At 42.8% G+C, this 14,515-nt stretch overlaps 1 long non-coding RNA gene across 1 annotated transcript in view; it reads right to left on the reverse strand.

The window, feature by feature from the left end:
• LOC144792098 (uncharacterized) overlaps positions 1–14,515 on the reverse strand; it is a 215,502-nt gene that overhangs the window by 43,476 nt on the left and 157,511 nt on the right. The window contains exon 3 of the long non-coding RNA XR_013602506.1: positions 13,171–13,335. This is a non-coding gene — a long non-coding RNA (uncharacterized LOC144792098). The remainder of the gene's footprint in view (positions 1–13,170; positions 13,336–14,515) is intronic.

Consider the following 14,515-nt stretch of genomic DNA (forward strand, 5'->3'; position numbering starts at 1 on the left):
ACGTACTAGATATACAGTCACATGCTACTCCCGACGAAATCAAGAAATGGTCTGAACAAGGAGGGGTCCAGACAGATCAAGGATGGTTGACGAAGGGAAAAGCCACATGGTTTCTCCCCGACTCTATGGTTCAAGTCATTATTAACACCGCACATAGTCCAGCACACTTAGGAGAAAAAGCCATGTTAGACAGTATTCAGAATCTCTGGTTTAACAAGCATTTACGAGCCGCAGCCAAACAGAAAGTGCGTACCTGCATGATCTGTTGTCAGTTCAATCCAGGTAAAGGTGTCCCGGTGGAACAAGGTGGATTCCATCCTCCTGACCACCCTTTTGAAGTCCTCCAGATGGATTATATTCAGATGGATCGATGTCGAGGTTTCAAGTATGTCCTCGTAGTTGTATGCGCTTTGTCCAGATGGACAGAAGCATATCCAGTCCCTGATTACACTGCCGCGACCACTGCCAGGCAGTTGGTTCGTGAGTATTTCCCCCGCTATGGTTTGCCCAGGGTCGTGTATTCAGATAACAGCCAGCCATTCTCATCCGAACTTATGAAACAAGTATCCCTTCTGTTAGGGTACCAGTGGAAGTTCCACTGTGTACGACATCCTGAAGCAGCTGGTCTCGTAGAGAGACATAATCAGACCCTGAAAATCCGCATTGCCAAGGTATGCGCAGAGAAAGGCGTAGATTGGATGGTAGCACTGCCAGTCGCCCTTTTTTACATGAGAATGGTCGCTCACTCCCGTTCAGGTCTGTCCCCTTACGAGGTAATTTTCGGTCGTCCCCCAAACATGTGGGGTACACCTAGGCCACGTACAATAACTGATGTTGACAGTAATATGCTGACAGATTACCTGGCTTCCTTGATGTCTGCACTACTCTCTTGTCGTTCACAGGTCGCCGCTGCTTTTCCAGACAACACTCAAGTGAAACCGCACGAGGTCATACCAGGCGACCTCGTATTGATTAGGAACTTTGATCGTTCAAGTCCGCTGGAGCCCCGATGGAAAGAACCAAAACTCGTACTGATGACAACAAGAACGGCAATCAAGGTCGAAGGTCGCAAGGGGTGGTTGCACTCCAGTCACGTGAAGCGATTTCATGGACTCCGTACAAAAACTTTTTTCAAGGACTGCCCCGTTCTCAAGGACTGCCCAGATACTGACTCTAAACTTCCCCTGTTAGAGAAAACTCCGCAGCAGGAGTATAAAGAAAAATTAAGGTCTAGTAAGTCAGCCAGTTTAATTGTCTAAGTCCCTCTCGGGTGAAACGGTTAGACAGGTTCCTGACATGTATGAGATAGACCAACATAGTGAGAGAGTTAGTCAAAACTCTAAGAGAATACGTTATTGTAAAAATCTTCGAAGTCGATGCATTGTTACTCTATTATTCATGTTATTTCTGAGTCTTATGGTTACCTGCATAAGTTATGCCTTACATTTATGTTTTCCTATAAATTCACATGTACATTTGTCCTCTAATGTTACAGTAGAGCACACATTCAGTGAACTGCCTCCTCACGAGTTATCCTATCGTCTTGCCATGCGCAATAATACCTTTATCCGAATGTTACACTATTCACACCAGACTAGCAATGCCACAAATTGTTGGGTGTGTGGTCGACTCCCCCCTTTCCAGACACCGAAGGGAGTTCTGCCACTCTTTCCCTATCCGTTTTCACACAATGGTTCGTGTGGAGCATGGTCCACGTTAACGTCATCCTTAAATGATATGTCCCTTTTGAATAGAACATGTTTCCCAGACAAGGAAGGTCTTTCCCATAGAACAGGGTTAGATCTAGAAAATGAAGTATATGATCTAGGTAATTATTCCTCAAAATTCATGGTTTTGAATGTTCAGTCCGAGACTACTCCAGATTTGCCTGCTATTACAGTTCTACCAGTGAAAGGCGAATTATGTGTCAGAAAGAATGGTTCAGTACATCTAGGACACAGTGATTGTACTACTGTGGTCGAGTACAGTGACAGTGGGAAATCTATTTTCAAAGCCTCACGTCATTCGTATTTTGTATGTGGTCAGACCGCATATGTTCGTCTGCCCCTCGATTGGGATGGAACATGTTACATTGCCTTCCTACTGCCACCAGTTTTTCTAGCCCCATCCGATTATCACAGAAATACACATCTAGTACACGTCAGACATAGAAGGGAGATCGAGTCCCCAATTGTCGATCAGACTGAAACTGCTTTAGAACAGTATCAAGATTTCAATAAAGGTTTCTTTTTCTTCATAGGACCTATCCAGAATAGTAAGCTAATACGTAGGCTAACCAGAACCCTTGAAGCAGTAGTGAATGAGACTACTTCTGCTCTAGGTAACTTAACAGAAGAACAATCTGCTATGAGATTTGTCGTGCTTCAAAATCGTCTCGTCCTTGACGTCATACTGGCCGATAGGGGCGGAGCTTGTAGAGTCATCGGATCTAGTTGCTGCATTTTCATTCCTAATAACGCACCGTCTGTTTATTCAGCTATAACCAGACTTCATAAAATTGCCCATCAGTTACACCAGAATCCAGGCACCTGGACATGGTCCGGTTGGCTCTGGAGTATAATATCTGCCTGGGGATGGAAAGTATTGTCATTCCTGGGTATAGCAGTAATGATCATATTCAGTTGCTGTCTCTGTTTACAATGTGGCCCTGCGATTTGCGGCTTGTGTGCTACATCCTGTATTCCTAGTCCTAAGTCCCGTTCCCAGACAATTCGAGACGAGCAAATGATGCTCTATGAACAGATAGACGGTATCATGAATATTGATGTTTCCTGATGGAAACGTAGGGCACAAGGAGGGAATGAGGAAAATTGAATTTTGCCTTGTCATGTGTGCCTACGTGTTCCCCATCCTATGTGATATGTGCATGATCAATATGCATATATCCCTCTTGATTGATTAAAGACGTAATTATAGTTGTGTCCAACGTTAGTATGCCAGTTTCCAGTTCCTGTGAAAGCAACGAGTATTAGGCCTATGTTGCCCACGTTTTACATTGTGCACGTTAATTTATCGAATTGTCCCCGTTACTAGGCCTCAAAAGGGCCCGGACACCAGATTCAAGCTCCAGTCTCCTGAAACCATTCCGAGGAGCGATGCAGCCCCACCCGCATCCCTGACCCTTCACTTACTTCCTGCCGCGCAGCGCGGTGCCCGGCCTGGCTCTCCCTGCCTGTCTGCCAAGAATATGTTATGCCTCTAGTTATCAGTTCAGCTCTCCGTCTTCACATTCCTAAGCTAACGAACCGCATAAACATCTTCAGCTATAGTCTAGTCTTCCTGTCTCCAGGCAAGAGAATTACTGTATTAATATCCATAGAAGATTCATAGCACACGCAATACATGAAGAATATATGCCCTACACCAGTCTTAGTGTCCAGTAGCCTTTGCTCTGATAACTTTTAGATTCTATCAACATGTACTCCAAAACACAAGATACCAGATATGCTATAGGTACATGTCGTCCTGACATCGCAGACTTTAGTCTCCTCTTCTAGCACAGAAGTCAGAGCCCCCAGCTCTCCCCAGTTACACGTCATGGCCCGTTTGCGCGCACCACTAGGTTAAAGGTTCCAGCTGCCCAGGTAGCCCCCTCCATGTATCCACCCATTTTATGACACTTCTGTGACGTTCTCATCACATGTCTTCGTGCACGCCCTGTGCACTCCTTCTTTTTACGCCCATGTGTTCTTATCTTACGTTTGTCACTTGTTACGCCTACTGTATTCAATGCAATTGTAATGTTTTCCTATATATACTATGTACTGTTAATGAAACATTGCAGCTGCCATTCCATGCCATTCTATTTCAGGCTGTTCCGATCCTGTCCCTTCCCTTATGCCTGATTAAAGCCTGTTCAACTCAGATACCCCGGATCCTGCCTCTTATTTATTGAGCTATCTGTTTTCATTAATGTATTCAAAAATAGTACCGGTAATTACTAAGGTTTTTATTGTTGGAAGCTGGTGATTTCCTGGTAGAAGTTTTAACTCCGCATCCATTGCAATCAGTTGGTCTCTTGGGTGTGAATCGAGATCTTCTCTAATTAGACCCTTTTAATTGTGCAAGGTTGTAGTTTGACAGTTACATAAGTAATTAAATATGTTCTTATAATTTAAAATAGCAAGCTGAGTAAGGCTGAATTCTAATCTAATCATTGTGAGAGGGGTCTAAGTCAGTCAGTTAAAATGTTTTCTTAACATTTGAATAAAACAAATATTAAAAATGTCCATGTCTAAATACAATTGCCCCATATAGAATGGCTGGATCCATTTTCATTGTTAGCATCATTAACGTCAGACTCATGGCAGCCCCTCCATATATATATGCAAAGAGTGCAATGGCTATAGCAGTGGATTTAAGTCTGTACCTGGTCCATTCTAAATGTAATGACCATGCAGGTTTAGGGTCATAGGTCACACCTAAATACGAGTACTCCGTGACCAATTCAATTGCTTTCTCCAGCTGTGCAGTAAATCTTCATTAAGGGTTATCAATTGATACTATTTTTGTTTTAATTAATTAGCAAACAATTCTCTGCACTATATTCTCCCACCTGTTTTTGCTGTTTTTAGAGGTCAATATGGGTCGTCAAGATTAAATGAGATCATTAGCATAAATTAAATATGACATTTTCTTTTTATCAAATTTTGGAGGATCACCGCCACCATGATTAAGTATTGGGGTTAAGCCAGCGATGTAATGTTCAAATAACAAATGTGCCACTAGAAAGCCTTGTTTGAGACCGTTATAGATTTTAATCTTTGGCATTAGACGTTGGGCTCTGGTTAGCTTCACTTGGATCCAAGTGTCAGTATGGAGGCCAATCAACAATTGTAAGAGAGCGCTGTTGATTTCTGTTTGAGACAGTTTTTGCCACCGTCTATTCCTTAAAAGCTTATCAAAAGCAGTAGAAAAGTCCACCAAACATATAAATACATTTGTTTCTTTTTAATTTTAGTGTACGATGGCTAATAGTAGTTAAAACACATAAATTATCCGTGGTGGATCCGTGGTCTAAACCGCGTTTGATTGACCGGGAGGTGGTAACACCGTCAACGCAAGCAAGTAAAAAGGAACGAGGAGGTTTGGCAAATAACTTTTCATCAGCGTCCAGCAAAGCAGAAGTTTAATAACTGCAAAGCCCAGATTTTTGGACCGATTTTATTTATGGGTTGGATACATGAGCTTTTCCAGGTCACCGGAACCTGGACATTTAAGATGGTTTGGTTAAAAAGCAGCACCAGGACAAGACTAGACTCCAAGTTTTGTGGTCTAATTTTAGGACTGTGATTGGTATGCTGTTAGGGCCGTCAGCCCAAAAGTCCTGGCTGTTCATTATAAGTAAATCTACATCTTGCACTAAGAGTGTGAAAGGCTCAACATCTTTATCTCTAAAAAAGGTCAACGATGTTTCAGAGATATTCCCATAAAAAGATTTAATGAAAAATCCCCGTTTTCAACAGGGTATCAGATACTCAGGGTCACAACTGCCTTACTGAAGGCCCGATGCTATTAGTGACCAGAATTTGTGATGATTCCTGGTTTTAATTGCCATGTGTAATGCTAGCCAACAATTCACCTGCTGTTTCCACTCCCACTCCATATTTATGGTAATTCCTTTCTTGGCATACAAATTGTGGTGATTTTTCATCCATGTGGCACACTGATAAAATATGAATTTCATTCGCTAGCATTTCAGTTACGGCATCTGTTCTGCTCTTACATAGTGACCACTCTGCCTTTGAAGAACAAAGTGATAATGATCATATTCCACAGCAGGTATTTAGAAAAGCTAATACCTCATATGGTGGGAAACTCATCCACAATGCATTATGGAACTTGTGTTCCGAATTTGCACAGATCAACCTGCATAATTCACATTTAACTCTGCAGGTAACAACACAGTCATCGATTATACTTTGATTCAAATGTCAAATTGTCACTTATGTTCGGACTTTCAAATTATTAAAAGGCTGGGGAGGGACCTAGAACCTCAAGGCTTTTTTTTCTAGCCTTGGATATTAACAACGGGAAACGACTTGAAGACAGTGCTGAGATAAGGCATGGAAGAATAATCTGGAACTATAACTTCTCAGTTTGTTTAATGAAAATTTTGGCCAAAACCTCCGTTTGTGAAGCAATGAGAGAGGTTCACTTTCCATCTCCGCAAGGTGTAAAGTAGTGTGCGAAATAGGATTTACTGTGGTCTTAACATTTTTCCTTTTCTGTCTTCAATGGTCTGGCATAAAAGAAGGTTTTGAAGATGCAATCTCATTGCAATCTCATTGACAGGCTGATTCTTAAAGAGAAAAGGAAAAGATTATAAGCCATAAGGAAGTTGAAGTCCAGATCTGAACACATATAAGGATTAAAACAAGAGTACAAAAAGAGGATCTGCCCAATCAGAGTAATGGCATTTCAATTACTTTCTTTGGTAGAAAGGTCTATGTGAAAAAGACAAGTATGAAGGAACCAAAAATGACTCCAACATGAACCAACAATGCTTCAAGGAAACCATCAATGAGCATCCCACAAACCTTTGAAAATTCCAAATATATATGGGCGACTTAGCCAACATGGCGGACATGGGCTGAGGACCTCTTACCTCAAACCCATCATGTACTCAATGATCCTGCAACTGGGGCAAGGTGAGGGTGTGTAATTACCTTATTTATGTCTCACAGTCTTCCCTGGACCTGCTCAACACTATGGTGCTGCCAAGGCTGTTCGCGTTTCACACATGGCTGAGAAAGCACATTGTGGCGGCAGACGTGGGACAGACTAGGTGTTCACAGAAGGAGTGGATCCCAGTGTGGACAAAGGAGGTGGTGGACACACCGGCCACATTGCCAGAGTTAGAAGGAGCAGTGTTGCATTGCCGGTGAAGCCCTTGGCTGCTACATAGACCCAGTAGCCAGAAAAACAAGTCAAAGTGGTAGCAGCAGGCTTCAAGGGATAGAAAAGATGGTGGCACGGACCCCGCGTTCACACGGTGATGAGAGCTGGCCTCGCCCGTTGACACGCTGCACCGCAGAGGCGGATTAGAGATTCAGACAATCCCGTATATCTCTTCAATCTATTATATGAACCCGTCAAATTAAACATGACCTAATATCGTACTACATAGTAGAAGGTATATCAACAGGTCCTGGTGAAACAACATATCACTTGTTGGGGGTCCTCTTTTTCAAACTAGCTTGGATCGAGACGGCTGCAGTGTGACATCACTGATATCAGTGCAGAATAAAGACTTGCATATTCTTCCTGGGAGAGAGGCCCAAATAACTCTGATGCTATCTCATCATATTGAGTGACTCATTCCGTAGTGGATTAACAACAAAAGTCTTCTTTTCCCAGATGATATACCCCAACCACTCGCCTAAAGTTTGTAACATTGGCGGTCCTGAATAAGGTGGTCACAATTTCACAAATACCACTGAAACGTGTGTTGACCTGTCTGTGTAACACCCAGCCCACAACATGGTCACAAAGACTAAAACATCCTTGTCCTTTGTATGACCATTATGTGTATGTGTTCTTGGGTGGGTAAGATAATCTGTGTGGCATGAGTGAGTATGTATGTGGATGCGAGAGGCTAGTATGTGTATGTGGTGGACTTATAGGGGTTATATATAAAAGACCTTTCACTTGGATGAAAATGTTCATAAAGATTGCTTTATTTTATTAATGAAATGAACAACACATGTAAAAAAAAGAAAAATGAAAAAAACAATGAAAATAATCTATGTCTTTTAACTTTTTTGATACAGATAATGAAATAAATTATTTTTGGGAGAAACAAAAAAACTTTTGTTAAAACAGCAACTGGTTTGTACATCATGTCTCTAATGTAAGTAGCCCATTGGAGCTGGTCTAGCCCCGCAAAAAAGGAAAAATAGGTCATGTGGGAGGTATTGAGAATCTTGTTGTTTTTTTGTTATCCCCCTTTCATCCCAGACCTACAATTGAAAAATTAGAGGGGGTTCCCGTATCAATGAACGGACACAGAGTGTGTCCTCCATAGTATCTCTGCTACCTAATGATGTCTTTCCACAACCTTCACATTGATACAGGTGTAATACAGGGGTGATTGATGGAAGGAGATGTTGGTCTCCTCCCTAACTCATCCTGGGAGCATTGTAGCCAACCATGCAGCTCAATTAAAAAGGTAGCTGCTAGCTTCTTCTCTCCTGTGTGCCCTCCTTTTCCCCAAGTGAAACTAGAAATCAGTGGGTTTGATCCACATGGTGGGGGGGCTTTGATGCCCTTCAGCTTGGTTTATGGCCCTAATTGTGAGCTTGCCTTTTACAGAGATGAACACAGATGCACCTGGTCTCTGTACCATACTAATATTGACTAAACAGAGGGTTCCCCTTTTGGGATTCTTGCTGGTCCCTTCAAACAAGGGCTTTGCGTGCTCCTGCGCTGAACAGTAATCAACTCTTAGTGCTAGGGGCACAAGATGGGAGGCATGGAAAGACCCTGAGAAATGCCCATTGTTGGGGAAGTGGGGAGGGATGAGTAGGGGAGGAGAGGAGATGGGCTGGCTGGGATTCAGTCAGTGATTGTATCACGCCTGCACATACTATACCGGTTTAAGCACTAGAAGGTGTGATTGTTTCCCACAGTGGAGCCAGAGAGGAGGCTCTTGTCTTCAGGGTTGAATAGCAAAGGGTAATGCGGACACAATGGACTACGATGGTGAGTTCACAGATTAAGGAGGCACCACTGAACCCACGGTGAAGGACTAGGGTGCCAAGCCCCGCTAGCATACCAAAAAGAAGATTACACAACACCGGTACATGGGCTTTTCTTGCAGGTGCCAATTCAGATGTTTCACTCAGAGACGCCAGAGGCAGCACCTACATCAACTGTTGTTATCCTTTAAGACATCCCAGCTACACAGCCATCAGTGAGAAACAAAATTGGGGATGTGGCCTTGAATGTTTCCCTACTTCACCAAGGCCTTTGTAACTTAGTGGATTGCATCACTACAGCAAAAGGATAGATATCAGAAATCGAGGACACATTTCTTGCCCTCACACCTACAATGGCACATCTTGTGGAATCAACCACATGTCTAGAAGACAGTGCCAAAGATGCAACAGGGCTTCTCCACTTCAACAACCTGAGGGTGATGGGTATCCCTGAGTGAGCAGCCACACCTATAGCAATCCTTCCGCCCCTTTCTCATTTTCTGGACCCTGAAAGAGGAGTTGTCTTTATGCCATTTGAAAGAACAAGCACATCGGGCTCTGTTGCCAAGACCTCTCCTTAGGGCAACAATAAGGGCCTATCTAACTAAACAGCTTAACTAAAGCGACTGAGACATCCTTTGTGCAGCCTATAATAAAGATGAAGTATTCTATGAATCACCAAACGTGGCGCTGTGCCAAAACTACAATAACCAGCAGCTGAAGACCTTTGTGGTGGGTAAGCAGAAACTCGGGGGAGTTCAATTAGAATATAAACTGTTATACCCACTCAAACCTGAAAGTGCTCCTCCATGACAGATCCCGTTTCTTTAAACCACCAGAGTCCACATGGAACTGTGTTAATGAACAGAAGGGTGAGGGTGGGGGTAGGGGTTGAGGGTTGTGGGCCTAATGTCAGCTAGGGCTCTGTGCTTTTCTCTGACAAGACATACGTTCGGTTGAAAGTGCCAACTCCATCCTTGGAACCCCTCAGGCTCCAAGCCTCACATTGACATGCAGTGATTAGATTTGTAGGTTTATCTCCTACCTTTCTGAATCATGACTTGTGTGCTTTTAACACACCTAGCAGGTGGCACATGAGAAGAGGGCTTGGCTGTGTGCTGGCATAACACATCAGATAGAGAATTGAAAGGTTTTTGAAGACTAAGCAGGGATGGTGGGTTGTAGTTTAGATGCTGCTTTAAATTGGGCAATTGATCATTCTTGGTTGAGGGATGTTGAGGTGGGGGTATGGTATATTCTAATTCATTGTTTATGTTTCCACAAGTTTCCTCACTAATAACATGTAGGAGAACACATAACCTATGGTTCATCTAGATGATAAAACGGGGTACCGTGTATAGCCCTAAAACGTAAATGGGATCAATAATAAAATCAAATATGTGGCCACCTTACAACTTGCCTTCCTCTGGTCTTATATGATTTCATCTATTGGGTACTAGTTGCAGCTTCCTGTAGTGATAGGGTTACATTGGGATGTGTCACTTAAGGAATACAAAGGGATTCTAAGGGTGGCGATTCTGCTCTAGAAACCATTTCTTCTCGTGGGAACCCAGACAAGGATGGATAACCAGGGATGCTATGTGTCACTGACTGGCAGAATGGAGGGTTTCTCCTGGTAGCTCATCACTGTACACACCCTACTTCCCCTGATCTGATTTCCTGAGTGGCCTAATCCACAGCTTGCCAGGATTCCTGGGTGATGGTGGTGGGGAGGAGGGGAGGGAGTGACTTAAAAAAACAATAGACAAAAATCTTCACATTCACAGGTCGCACACTGTCCTCTCTGATTAGGTGACTTGACTGGTACTGAGCGATGCATGGAGCACTCAGAGTCTCACAGTTCTTTTTCCAGGCTCGACTACTACTTTTTTTCCAGAAGCTCTAATGGGAATTGGACTCCTAGAAGGATTGCAGATCGCCTCCTGTGTAAGGCTAAATTTACAGCAGGAAATAGAGAAAAGAGTTAGCAATACCCACCCTAGAAACCTGATTACTCAGTGTGTGTACATGAAACCTCACTACTTTGCTAGCTTGGAGATGGATGGAGCGAGACTTAAGAAAATATCCCTCAACACCACTATATTGAAAAGGAAAGCCTTGCAACTGCGCATGTATGAGACCTGGGACAAGTCATGTAAACTTCTGTGCTGAATTGCCAATGAAGAAGGAATATCCAGGATATTACCAAAAATTCAAGACCCATCCAGGAATATGGTTTCCATCGCTACTGTTTTCGCCACCATATTCGCGACATTACCGCTCTTTGTATAAGGCTTGCCCACATTCAGACAGAAAAAAAATGTTTCTTTGATCAGGGTCCTCCAATACAGACCTTGAGTGCTAAAAACCGCACTTCATATGAGTTCCCTCTGATGGGAAAAACTCATGGAGGCCGTAGCCAGCATGCAACCCTACTGAAACTAGGACAACCCCCAAACAATGTGCATCATGGCAACCGTTCTCCCTGATCAACATTGGAATGAAATTCCACAAATTAGTTAATTAAAGTAATATTTTCATTGGCCTATCCGTGTCAAAATGGCTTTATGCTGGGCAGGTGTACAAGGCACTGTATTAAAAGTGTACAAATGGCTCTCGTCCGTGCACACGATTTACCTGGTCAAAATGTGGTAATACTGCTAGACCTAGAAAAGGCTTTTGAATCCAATATGTAAGGAATTGGATTATTAGTGGTGGATGACTACCTAACTCAAGGAATAATTACAACCCTTTTGTAGGTGATTGTCGCTAAATTAACCGAGCCAACACCCTAGTAGCTATGACACAGAGCAGACAGCAGTGGTGTTAGGCAACTCGAGGGGGGCCCCATTCAAGGTATATGGAGGGGCCCCCCATCGGACTTAATTAGGAGCTCTCAGGTCAGGGTACTTTACTAAGGGGCCCCTGGAGCTTGCCCCCTTCCCACGCACTGTGGGGGCTGTGGAGCTCTATGTTATGCTACTGGTAGACAGGCTTAACTTAGGGCAATGTGTAAAGTATTTATGCAGTACCAAAAAAGTAATAAAGTCAAAATGTAAAACAATAAAAAAAACAATTGAATTAGGAATATAGAGTGAAATGTAATAAACAAAATGACACCAACATTACACAAATCAAAAAATGGAATCTGGAGCCCTGAATTTCTAAGGTTATAAGTAGAATTAGCACCAAGAAGCACAAAGTGTCATGGTTAGTCAAGGGTTGCGGTAGACCAGAACCCAAGCGCAATTTGAGGCTGACTGTAATGTAGCACGGGTCGGATACGCCAAACAGGTTTGTAGTGGCCAAAGATGATTTTAACTTCTGACTTAATCCTTTAAGTCCCAACCCACCACAGGAGTACATTTCTGAAGCCCCCCAGGACCTCAGGGGCGGCAATTAGAGACTAACAGGGTATCAGGCACAGGCCAACAGCAGGGTCAGTCCAGTTGCCACTGCTCAGTTGGGCAGGTGGGGGAAAGGCATCTGGGTTGCAAGCCATCTTGAGAAGATTTAGCATTACTAGATGAAAGGCTTGAACCTGTGCAGTGTTGGCTAAAGGACCAAGACGTTCTAGTCTCACCTTCTTTAACGCAAGGAGTTCGCCCGATGGCGAGGAGTCCGATATCGGCAAACGGCACCATGACTTAAAATAGATTTTGGAACACTTTCTCCTCTTTCCTGTGCCACTTTTTGTTTTTTATGGGATGATCTCTTAGGAGAACATTCCCTTGAGGGCCATTTAATTTTGGGAGAGGGAGTCAGCTTGACAATCTCCCTGTAGGCCTTAGACAAATTAACTATACACAGACTGCCAGACCTGTAATCATGCCCTGAACCTTCCTGTGCCTACCAAAAATGAATGTGTTGTTGTTTAATGTAACTGGTGCTCATGTAAAGCGTTTCAATACCTTCAAGCAAAGTTCACACTATAAAAACTGCTTAAAAAATTATAATAATTTCAATAATGGTGCGCATGATATAGGTAGATGAACACAGCTGATTCGGTACCGCGTGCCCATATTCACAAGCTTTTTCTGAATTGCCAAGGAGAAATCTGCCAGACTTCATTTCACTTCTTCTGTGGGACATTATCGTGGGCGCCTACATGATGAAAACTCTTCTCTTGAATTAGCCTTCTCATTTTTATATCAATCACCATCTCGTTTCTTGGTATAAATATTTGTTTACCTTATCCGTGACTGGTGGTTAGACTTCTGTTTTAAGGAACACAGAGACATGAAGTGATCTTGGGTCTACCTTTGACAGGTGGTTTTCAGAATTTTTTAAAATAAATGTAGGTATCTTTTCTTTGGAACCTCAAATGGCCTTCATAGAGTAACCTTTGTTTGCCAAACCATGTGTTGGCTCTCTTTTTCATCACAAATATCTGTAGACTCATGTAAAAAAAAAATATGACATCCGTATTTGTGAAACACGAACTACTTACCCATATTACGGGTCTCTAGGCGCTGGGGGCTGTTGTGGGAAATTAAGTGAGCTATTGCCCAGAGTCACATGGTGCCACTGGAGCCGGGGATTGAACCATAAACCATGTGCTCCGAAGTCAGGTGCCCTGGCTGCTGCACCACACCGCTCCACTCTCCATGTGGTCCTGTATTGTAGAAAACATCAAATTTCATATTCCAAAGAAATATAATGAACATTGTACAAAGAAGACTCTATGTTATTGTACAATAATTAGTAGCATATGATTTTCTATAAACAAAATGACAGAATAAAACTTTTAGATTTTGAGGTGCCTTCAATGCCCATTTTACTTCATTTTACCTATGCTATTTAATAATGATAGTGTTGTTATGTGAAGAATACGTTTTGGGTTAGTGCTGTTTTAGTCAAGTAGTGTAATAATCTTACAAAGCCAGAGTTAACTGCACAGCAGGCAAGCTGCCCTGTGTCATATCTCTTACATTTTCATCCCTTTTGTGATTCTTAGTCAGCATCATTTTGCATGCTGGCACATGTGGTTTTACTTACCTTCCTTATTCTTAAGAAGTGTCTGCAAGTTCCAGACACCAACGTGCTGTTGGCTAAAAAGGAGAGACTGGCTGTACATGGGGCACATGGCACTGGACAACTTGGTATTTTTAAAATTGTTTAAACAGTGCTTAATTATAATGGTACGAGCCAGGGCCCAACGTCTTTTGCTCAGAAGCCACAGCCGACTATATTGAATGCTGGAATGCTGAATATAAAGGCTGCATAATCTTGATTTCAACTCAAAACTCTTTAATCCACCACCAGACATTCCCTTCGCTCTTATCTCATTCTTGCATTTTTGTGCTTTCTCGCTGTTTTTATGTTTTGCCTGCCCAGCAATTGCGCTGTGCTTGTGAAATCTTACATCCGGCCCTCTCGCTTTTCATTGGTTCCCATGCTTGCCACTTACTTTGTGGAGGTTTGTGGTGAGGGTTAAGTATGGCAATGTTGGTGATTTGTGTGGTTTATTTGTGGGTGGGAACTAAGGATGTAATAACTTGCTTGTTTCATCAGTTGTTTTAGGAGGTTCCTGTCTGGCAAATGTATAAGTCTGATAAGCAGCTGATGGTAGAAAGTGTTGTTGGATGGCTTAACAGCAAAGTAGTTTCATATTCAGAATGAGTTGGGTGCATGTTCTGTCTTTTGGTTACAGTGTGTACCTTTGTAAGTTGGTGATGTCTGAGCAACAAGTCCTTAACTCCATGTGCCGTGCTGCCAGCTAAGAATAGTTAGGCAACAGTAGGGTATAGTTCTACTAGTCTCTAAGGACTGGCTCAGAGTAATCATGGTCTACA

The sequence above is a fragment of the Lissotriton helveticus genome, chromosome 11 (genome assembly GCF_964261635.1).
Source record: "Lissotriton helveticus chromosome 11, aLisHel1.1, whole genome shotgun sequence".
Taxonomy (NCBI): Eukaryota; Metazoa; Chordata; class Amphibia; order Caudata; family Salamandridae; genus Lissotriton; species Lissotriton helveticus.